This window comes from Felis catus, chromosome D2 (assembly GCF_018350175.1).
Source record: "Felis catus isolate Fca126 chromosome D2, F.catus_Fca126_mat1.0, whole genome shotgun sequence".
In the NCBI taxonomy this organism is placed as follows: Eukaryota; Metazoa; Chordata; class Mammalia; order Carnivora; family Felidae; genus Felis; species Felis catus.
In genome coordinates this window covers 47403510-47414408 of record NC_058378.1, presented here as the reverse complement: position 1 = coordinate 47414408, position 10899 = coordinate 47403510, and the positions used below count along the sequence as shown (strand labels likewise).

At 38.1% G+C, this 10899-nt stretch overlaps 1 pseudogene; it reads right to left on the bottom strand.

Moving 5' to 3' along the window:
- Positions 1–10165: 10165 nt before the first annotated feature.
- On the bottom strand, positions 10166–10551 carry LOC101096514 (annotated as a pseudogene).
- Between the last annotated feature and the right edge of the window lie 348 nt (positions 10552–10899).

The following is a 10899-nucleotide window of genomic DNA, read 5'->3' as shown; positions in this document are numbered from 1 at the left end:
TTTTTAAAATTTTTTTTTTTTTTCGACTTTATTTTATTTTTGGGACAGAGAGAGACAGAGCATGAACGGGGGAGGGGCAGAGAGAGAGGGAGACACAGAATCGGAAACAGGCTCCAGGCTCCGAGCCATCAGCCCAGAGCCCGACGCGGGGCTCGAACTCACGGACCGCAAGATCGTGACCTGGCTGAAGTCGGACGCTTAACCGACTGCGCCACCCAGGCGCCCCTCTGTTTCTGTTTTTATTTCTACTAGTGTCTGCTTATTTTGTCTAGAGCTCTTGGTTTACTTTCAATGTGTACTGGACATTGTATCTGAAAAATTATTTGTAGGAACAATTTGAGGCCAAGGGTGATGTTATCTTCCTCTATAGAAGACTTTTTTTTTTTCTTCACTGCTTGCCAATTCCCAGTAACACCAGTAACCCAGGATCATCTTAATATGACTTCAGGGCTTATGGTTATCTGAGTCATCCAGATGGCTTGAAACTGGGAGCAGGCGAGGTGGAGATTTGTTCACTTATATTTTATCCTCATTTCTGCCCTAACGAGGGTGGTCGCTTGCCAGGATTCACCCGTGGTGGTGCTGGGCTCCAGTTTTTATATGCCTAATGCTGCAAAGACAAAAATTGCATCTTACCTTCTAGGTTGCCTATTCACGATCACTAGACAGCTCCGGAGTAAAAACATCTCCAGTGCTATGCTTACTTACTCTCATCCTCTCCCTGATCTTGATCTAGGTTAGGTCTTTTATGATTTCAAGAAGATTTTTAAAAACATATATGCCAGATTTTTAAAAATGTCTTCTGTAGGAAGCTTTGTCTGAATTAGCTAGTCTACCATTATTACAGGCAGAAGATGCCCCTGTTGAAGTTTTGTTGGAGTTGAATTGAATCTAGAGATCAATTTGGGGAAAACTAACATCTTTCTGAGGCTTTCATATTCATGATCTTGAAATACCTCTCCTTTATTTAGATCTTCTTCAATGTATTTTAGTGCAGTTTATAATTATCTGTGTATAGGTCTTCATGTCTTTTGTTAGATTTATTGCTAGGTTCTATTGTAAATCATGTATTCTGTATTGTGATTTTATTGTTTGTTGCTGGTATGCAAAACAAAATTGACTTTTATATGTTGATTTTATGTAAGCAGCCTTGATCTTTTTAGTTGATTTCTGTTTATTTATATATAGATTCTTTTGGATTTTCTTATTGGCAATCACTTTGCAGAAAATGGTCTTTTTTTTTCTTTTATTAAGCTTTTGTTTCTTTTTCTTCTTGTTGCACAGTTTAGAACCTCTAGTTAAATGATGAACAGAAGTGGAAATAGTACATATCCTCTTTTTATTTTGTTTTATATTATTTTATTTTTTTAATTTACATCCAAGTTAGTTAGCATATAGTACAACAGTGATTTCAGGCATAGATTCCTTAATGCCCCTTACCTATTTATCCCATCCCCCCCTCCCACAATCCTCCAGTAACCCTCTGTTCTCCATATTTAAGAGTCTCTTATGTTTTGTCCCCTCCCTGTTTTTATATTATTTTTGCTTCCCTTCCCTTGTGTTCATCTGTTCTGTGTCTTAAAGTCCTCATATGTGTGAAGTCCTGTCATATTTGTCTTTCTCTGACTAATTTCGCTTAGCATAATACCCTCTAGTTCCATCCACATAGTTGCAAATGGCAAGATTTCATTCTTTTTGATTGCTGAGTAATACTCCATTGTATAGATATATACCACATCTTCTTTATCCATTCATCCATCAATGGACATTTGGGCTCTTTCCATACTTTGGCTATTGTTGATAGTGCTGCTATAAACATTGGGGTGCATGTGTCCCTTTGAAACAGCATACCTGTATCCCTTGGATAAATGCCTAGTAGTGCAATTGCTGGGTCACAGGGTAGTTCCATTTTTAATTTTTTGAGGAAACTCCATAGTGTTTTCCAGAGTGGCTGCACCAGTTTGCATTTCCACCAGCAGTGCAACAGAGACCCTCTTTCTCCACATCCTCAACAACATCTGCTGTTGCCTGAGTTGTTAATGTTGGCCATTCTGACAGGTGTGAGGTGGTATCTCTTTGTGGTTTTGATTTGTATTTCCCTGATGATGAGCGATGTTGAGCCTTTTTTCAAGTGTCAGTTGGCCATCTGGATGTCTTCTTTGGAGAAGTGTCTATTCATGTCTTTTGCCCATTTCTTCACTGGACTATTTGTTTTTTGGGTGTTGAGTTTGATAAGTTCTTTATAGATTTTGGATACTAACCCTTTATCTGCTATGTCATTTGCAAATATCTTCTCCCATTCCGTCGGTTGCCTTTTAGTTTTACTGATTGTTTCCTTCGCTGTGCAGAAGCTTTTTATTTTGATGAGGTTCAAGATTGCTTTGGCTATTCGGGGTCTTTTCTGGTTCCATACATATTTTAGGATTGTTTGTTCTAGCTCTGTGAAGAATGCTGGTGTTATCTTGATAGGGATTGCATTGAATATGTAGATTGCTTTGGGTAGTACTGACATGTTAACAATATTTGTTCTTCCTACCCAGGAGCATGGAATATTTTTCCATTTTTTTGTGTCTTTTTCAATTTATTTCATAAGATTTCTATAGTTTTCAGTGTATAGATTTTTCACCTCTTTGGTTAGGTTTATTCCTAGGTATTTTATGGGTTTTGGTGCAATTGTAAATGGGATCAATTCCTTGATTTTTGTTTCTGTTGCTTCATTGTTGGTGTATAGGAATGCAACCAATTTCTGTGCATTGACTTTATATCCTGCCACTTTGCTGAATTCATTAATCAGTTCTAGCAGTTTTTTGGTGGAATCTTTTGAGGTTTCCGTGTAGAGTATCATGTCATCTGTGAAGAGTGCAAGTTTGACTTCCTCCTGGCCAATTTGGATGCTTTTATTTCTTTGTGTTGTCTGATTGCTGAGGCTAAGACTTCCAATACTATGTTGAATAACACTGGTGAGAGTGGACATCCCTGTCTTGTTCCTGACCTTAGGGGGAAAGCTCTCAGTTTTTCCCCATTGAGGATGATATTAGCGTTGGGCCTTCATATATGGATTTTATGATCTTGAGGTATGATCTTTCTATCCCTACTTTCTTGAGAGTTTTTATCAAGAAAGGATGCTGTGTTTTGTCAAATGCTTTCTTTGCATCTATTGAGAGGATCATGTGGCTCTTGTCCTTTCTTTTATTGATATGATGAATCACATTGATTGTTTTGAGGATATTGAACCAGCCCTGCATCCCAGGTATAAATCCTGCCTGGTCATGGTGAATAATTATTTTAATGTATTGTTGGATTCAGTTGGCTAATATCTTGTTGAGGATTTTTGCATCCATGTTCGTCAGGGAAATTGGTTTATAATTCTCCTTTTTAGTGGGGTCTTTGTCTGGTTTTGGCATCAAGGTAATGCTGGCTTCATAGAAAGACTTTGGAAGTTTTCCTTCCATTTCTATTTTTTGGAACAGTTTCAAGAGAATAGGTGTTAACTCTTCTTAAATGTTTGGTAGAATTCCCCTGGAAAGCCATCTGGCCCTGGACTCTTGTTTTTTGGGAGATTTTCGACTACTAATTGAACTTCTTTACTGATTATGGGTCTGTTCAAATTTTCTATTTCTTCCTGTTTCAGTTTTGGTAGTTTATATGTTTCGAGGAATGTGTCCTTTTCTTCCAGATTGCCCATTTTATTGGTGTAGAATTGCTCATAATATTCTCTTATTATTGTTTTTATTTCTGCTGTGTTGGTTGTGATATCTCCTCTTTCATTCTTGATTTTATTTATTTGGGTCCTTTCCTTTTTCTTTTTGATCAAACTGGCTAGTGGTTTATCAATTTTGTTAATTCTTTCAAAGAACCAGCTTCTGGTTTCACTGATCTGTTCTACTGTTTTTGTTGTTGTTGTTTGCTTGTTTGTTTCAATAGCATTGACTTCTGCTCTAATCTTTATTATTTCCTGTCTTCTGCTGGTTTTGGGTTTTATTTGCTCTTCTTTTTCAAGCTCTTTAAGATGTAAGCTTAGGTTGTGTATCTGAGACCTTTCTTCCTTTTTTAAGAAGGCCTGGATTGCCATATACTTTCCTTTTATAACTGCCTTTGCTGAGTCCCAGAGATTTGGGGCTGTGGTGTTATCATTTTCATTGGCTTCTATGGACTTTTTAATTTCCTCTTTAACTTCTTGGTTAGACCATTCATTCTTTAGTAGAGTGTTCTTTAGTCTTCAAGTATTTGTTACCTTTCCAAAATTTTTCTTCTGGTTGATTTCGAGTTTCATAGCATTGTGGTCTGAAAATATGCACAGTATGATCTCGATCTTTTTGTACTTACTTAGGGCTGATTTGTGTCCCAGTATGTGGTCTATTCTGGAAGACATTCCATGTGCACTGGAGAAGAATGTATATTCTTCTGCTGTAGGATGAAATGTTCTGAATATATCTGTTAAGTCCATCTGGTCCAGTGTGTCATTCAAAGCCATTGTTTCCTTGTTGATTTTTTGATCAGATGATCTGTCCATTGCTGTGAGTGGGGTGTTGAAGTCTCCTACTATTATGGTATTATTATTGATGAGTTTCTTTATGTTTGTGATTAGTTGATTTATATATTTGGGTGCTCTCACATTTGGAGCATAAATGTTTACATTGTTAGGTCTTCTTGGTGGATAGACTCCTTAATTGTGATATAATGCCCTTCTTCATCTCTTGTTACAGTCTTTATTTTAAAGTCTAGATTGTCTGATATAAGTATGGTTACTCAGGCTTTCTTTTGTCAACAATTAGCATGATAGATGGTTCTCCATCCCCCTACTTACCATCTGAAGGTGTCTGTAGGTCTAAAGTGGGTCACTTGTAAACAGCAAATAGATGGATCTTATTTTCTTATCCATTCTGTTACCCTATGTCTTTTTATTGGAGCATTGAGTCCATTGACATTTAGAGTGGGTACTGAAAGATATGAATTTATTGCCATTATGTTGCTTGTAGAGTTGGAGTTTCTGGTGGAGTTCTCTGGTCCTTTCTAATCTTTGTTGCTTTTGGTATGTATTTATTTATATAAATATATATTTTCATCTTTTCTCCCCTCAGAATATCCCACTTAAAATTTCTTGCAGGGCTGGTTTAGTGGTCACAAACTCCTTTAATTTTTGTTTGTCTGGGAAACTTTTTATCCATCCTTCTATTTTGAATGACAGCCTTGCTTGACAAAGAATTCTTGGCTGCATATTTTTCTGATTCAGCACACTGAATATATCCTGCCACTCCTTTCTGGCCTGCCAAGTTTCTGTGGATAGGTCTGCTGCAAACCTGATCTGTCTTCCCTTGTATGTTAGGGACTTTTTTCCCCTTACTGCTTTCATGATTCTCTCCTTGCCTGAGTATTTTGTGAATTTGACTACGATACGCCTTGTTGATGGTCGGTTTTTGTTGAATCTAATGGGGGTCCACTATGCTTCCTGTATTTTGATGTCTGTGTCTTTCCCCAGGTTAGGAAAGTTTTCCACTATGATTTGCTCACATAACCCTTCTACCCCTATTTCTCTTTCTTCCTCTTCTGGGACCCCTATGATTCTGATGTTGTCCCTTTTTAATGAGTCACTGATTTCTCTAATTCTTAAATTGTGCTCTTTTGCTTTAATCTCCCTCTTTTTTTTTTTTTTGCTTCATTATTCTCCATAAGTTTGTCCTCTATTATTGCTGATTCTCTGTTCTGCCTCATCCATCCTTGCTGCTGCCCCATCCATCCGTGATTGCAACTCAGTTATAGCATTTTTTATTTCATCCTGACTAGCTTTTACTTCTTTTATCTCTGCAGAAAGGATTCTAATCTATTTTCAACTCCAGCTAGTATTCTTATTATTGTGATTCTAAATTCTGGTTCAGACATCTTGCTTGTATCTGTGTTGGTTAAGTCCCTGGGTGTCGTTTCTTCCTGCTCTTTCTTTTGGGGTGAATTCCTTTGTTTGGTCATTTTGAAGGGAGAAAAGGAATTAATGAGGTAGAAAAGTTAAAATTAAAAAAATTAAAATTAAAAACAAACACATACACACACACAAAATCGAATAAATGATGCTAGACCCTAGGTGTGTTTTGGTCTGGGTGGTGAAAGGGTCTTGATAGAATAGAGAAAAAATGGGGTAAAAAAAGGATATCATTTGAAAATGTGAAAAAATGAATACACTCAAATATAATAAAATGAAATGATGGAAGTAAAATTGAATTTGAAAAATTTACAAAAAAGTAAAAAATATTGTTGAAATAATTTAAAAATATATATTAAAAAAAATAATTGAAAATAAAAAGATTTTTTCTCTTTCTGTATTCAAGAAAAGAAAAGAAAAAGAAAGAGGAAAAAAAAAGAAAATTGAATAGATGGACTAGCAAACAGACTGAAATATGATTGAAATTACTTTGTTTTCTCCTAGAAGTCAAACTATGAAGTGCTTTATAGTCCATAAACTAAGCAGGCAGAGAGATTTGTGTTCCTGAAGAACAAGGTTGGCCCAGTTGGGCGGGGCTTCGTGTAATGGTCCATTCTCCACTAGATGGCGCTGCTTAGCCTACGCTTTGGAGGGAGTGTTGTGGTGCTTGTAAGTGTGTATGCGCATGCGCGGGAGTGGTGAAAATGGCGTCACCCAGCTACCAGTCTCTAGTATTGGAACTCTGTTCTCCTCGATCAGCAATCACACACCCATCTTTTGTTGTCCTTTCTGTCTGGCTTCCATCCACTTTCCGCTTTTACACTGTCCATGACCAAGCCCCTGGCAGCACTTCCCTCCTGAGTTTTATCTCAGATGTGGCTATTTTTCCCAACCCCTTATTTCTGAAGCACTGTGGCTTTGACCCATTCTGCCCCTCTGTGGGAGGGTCTTACCAAGCAATGGCCGGGTGTCAGCTGCACCCAGGAACGTTCACAGGACCGTGCTGCTGCAGATGCCTGGAGACTGCAGCTGGGCACCAGCCTGCCCCAGAAAAAGTTCGCGTGATGGTGGCAGCAGCAGTGTTTCAGGGATTATGCAAAATCACGGCACACATCTGGCACATGGCTTCACCCCCAATGACCTTGTTCCAGCCCCAGCAAATGTAGTTGTTCTCCCAGGTCCGCTGGGGCCTTTGTGGGAGCCACACAGCCTCTACCAGGTGTCCTCCCAGCAGGGGAACCACCTTTCCCCATGTGGCCCTGAAGTCATCTGGACTTCATTCTGTTCCTGGGGATTCGCCCTTGCCACCAGAGCACCACCAGGTATCAAGCTGCAGGGTTTCAGACTCTGCACTCCCCCTGTTTATAGAGTCTTAATGGAAGTTAAACCCTCTCCTTTCTCCTTTCTCCCTTTTAGTTCAGTCCCTGTGGCTGTTTCCACTTTTCCACTTTCTCTCCAGCTGCTTTTGGTGGGGAGTGTTTTTCCCATATTCCCCCCCACCCATCTCTGTCCTCTCTCCGCAAGCAAAAACAGCTCCCTGTCCTCTGTGGCTTCTCTCTCCCCCAGTTCACTCTTGGCGCTGTGTACCTCCTGAGTGCTGTGGTTCAGGTTGTGCAGCTTGTTGCGTTAATCCTCAAGTCAGTTTTCTAGGTGTGCAGGATGGTTTAGTGTTGGTCTGGCTGTGTTTCATGGAGGCGAGATGCACAAAAAACTTCCATGCTGTTCCTCCATCTTGGCTCCTCCAGTGCATATCCACCTTTATCCTACGTTTCCCTACTTAGGATGATGTATATTGTCTGTTTTATGCAGATGTTCTATGTTGCTAAGTTATTTTCTAATTCCTTTTACTATGAGTTTTTTTTTTTTTCAACGTTTATTTATTTTTGGGACAGAGAGAGACAGAGCATGAATGGGGGAGGGGCAGAGAGAGAGGGAGACACAGAATCGGAAACAGGCTCCAGGCTCTGAGCCGTCAGCCCAGAGCCTGACGCGGGGCTCGAACTCTCGGACCGCGAGATCGTGACCTGGCTGAAGTCGGACGCTTAACCGACTGTGCCACCCAGGCGCCCCACTATGAGTTTTTTAAAATTATGAATGACTGTTAAATTTTACTGAATGCATTTCAATGATCTATTAGAGTGGTTCTGTAGTTTTATTCTTTAAGCTATTCATGGGTAAATGACATTTAGCTATCTTCTTTTTTTTTTTTAAGTTTTAATTTTAATTCTAGTTAGTTAACAGCATCATATTAGTTTCAGGTGTACTATACAGTGATTCAACACGTTTATACATCGCCTGGTGCTCATCATCTTCTAATATTAAACTACCTTGCATTCTCAGATAAACCTGACTTGGCCATGGGTGCAGTACTATTAGAATTTGTTTGCTATAGTTTCATTTAGATTTCTGGATATTTATGCATGAGGAAAATGGGCCTTTAGTTTTTCTTTATTGGATATCCAAGTCTGGTTTGGATACTAAAGTTATACTAGCCTCAGAGAATAAATAAGGGCGTTTATACAAAGAGGGAATATTCCCTTATTGGTTTTATATATGATTGAAATGATCATTTCTTTGAATGTTTGGTAGGAAATGTCTACAACATTTTACATTCCTCTTCCCCCACCATACTTATTTTTCTGAGTGGGAAGATTTTAAACTACTGCTTCAGTTAATTTAAGATTTATAAGGCTATCCAGAAATCTTATTTCTTCTTTTATTAGTTGTAGTAAGTTATACTTTTCTAAGAATTTTTATCTAAGTTTTCAAATTTATTGGAATAAAGTAGTTGATATATTCTCTGGTTACCTTTATAATGTCTACTACAGTTGTATCTACCTATTATTAATTATATATTTCTGAATTTCTCATTTTTTCATTGTTTTTACCAGAGCCTTGTCTATTTTGTTATTGTTTTCAAAGAACCAAGTTAAAAATATATATATTTATCACACTGTATTTTAGTTACCAGTTTATCAGTATCCCATTTGACTGGGGGCTCCTTGAAAGCTAGAGAGTGTCACATTCATTTTGCCTTGAAGTAGGTAACAGATTATTTGCTAAATGAATAACAAACAATATTTCTATTCAAATTCTGTGTATTTTTCCATGATTACTGAGTGTTAAATCTCCAAATATGTATGTATGTAGGTATGTATGTATTTATCTATTTATTTATTGTCAACTTAGCTAACATACAGTGTAGTCTTAGCTTCAGGAGTAGATTCCAGTGATTTATCACTTATATACAACACCCTGTACTCAACCCAACAAGTGCCCTCCTCAATGCCATTCACCCATTTTCCGCACCCTCCCAACCCTTCATGCCCATCAACCCTCAGTTCTCTGCTTTTAAGAATCTCTATGGTTTGCCCCTCTCTCTTCTTGTATCTTATTTTTCATTCCCTTCCCCTATGGTCATCTGTTAAGTTTCTAAAATTCCACATATGAGTGAAATCATATGGTATCTGTCTTTTTCTGACTGACTTATTTTTCTTAGTATAATACCCTCCAGTTTCATCCACACTGTTGCAAAGGTTTCATTCTTTTTCACTTCCAAGTAGTATTCCATTGTGTGTGTGTGTGTGTGTGTGTGTGTGTGTGTGTGTATATATATATATATATATATATATATATATATATATATACCACATCTTCTTCTTCTTCTTCTTCTTTTTTTACACTTATTTATTTTTGAGAGACAGAGCACTAGTGGGAGAGGGGCAGAGACAGACAGACAGACAGACAGACAGAATCCAAAGCAGGCTCCAGGCTCTGAGTTGTCAGCACAGAGCCTGATGTGGGGCTCGAACTCACAAACTGTGAGATCATGACCTGAGCCAAAGTTGGACGCTCAACCAACTGAGCCCTGACATCTTCTTTATCCATTCTTCAGTTGATGAATATTTGGACTCTTTCCATACTTTGGCTATTGTTGATAGTGCTGCTATAAACATTGGGATGCATGTGCCCCCTTTGAATCAGCACTCCTGTATCCTTTGGATAAATTCCTAGTAGTGCAATTGCTAGGTCTTGGGTAATTCTATTTTTAATTTTTTGAGGAACCTCCACACTTTTTCAGAATCCACAAGTATTCTATAATCTGATTTAAAATCCTCAAATTCAAAGAAGAAACTTATACCAAAGCTTTGGCTCAGCTTGTATTAAATCATTTAAAAAATTTGTAACTTTGAGGCATTTTATTATAAGAAGCTGGCACTCATACATAAACTAACAAGAACTTAAAATTCATTACACATTTACTTCATTTTTTTTAGCTTGACTGTGTAGTAAATCTTTAGCTTCCTTGATTTTGGCTGCTATATAAGGAGATTCTCCCTTGTCTGGGTGATTTAAAAGGATACTTCATCAACAAGCATCTCTTATTTTTCCTTTATTGGCAGTAGGGCTTGTGCCTAATATTAATGCTGCTTCTCATTTTGTCATTTTGAGTTCAAATGCACCTCTATAATAGCCACCACTGAAAGCAGATTTTTGTAGACTTTGAAAAATTTGTTATGCTTGAGGTTCCATATATTTCATGGCTTGAAGAACATAGCAGCCTGCAAATCCTGCAGCAGCCATGGTCAGTCCAACTGCTGCCCCTATACTGGCCATGATTCTGGCTCAGCTCCCTGACCTCCACTGAGCACAAGCATGTGGTCAAAGAACCAACTTTTGCTTTTTTTTTTTTTTAGCTTCTCTGTTATTTTTTGTTTTCTCCTTCCTTGATAGTTGTCTTATCTTGGTTACTTTCTGTGAGTTTACTCTTCAGCTCTTTTTACTACCTTTTTTTTTTAAAGTTTTTTTTTTTTATTTTTGAGAGAGAGAGGGAGAGAGAGTGTGTGCATGCATGTGCATGGGGGAGGGGCAGAGAAAGAGAGAGAGAATTCCAGAAGGTTCCACACTGCCAGCACAGAGCTCGACGTGGGGTTCGATCTCACAAACCACAAGTTCATAACCTGAGCCAAAACCAAGAGCCAGAT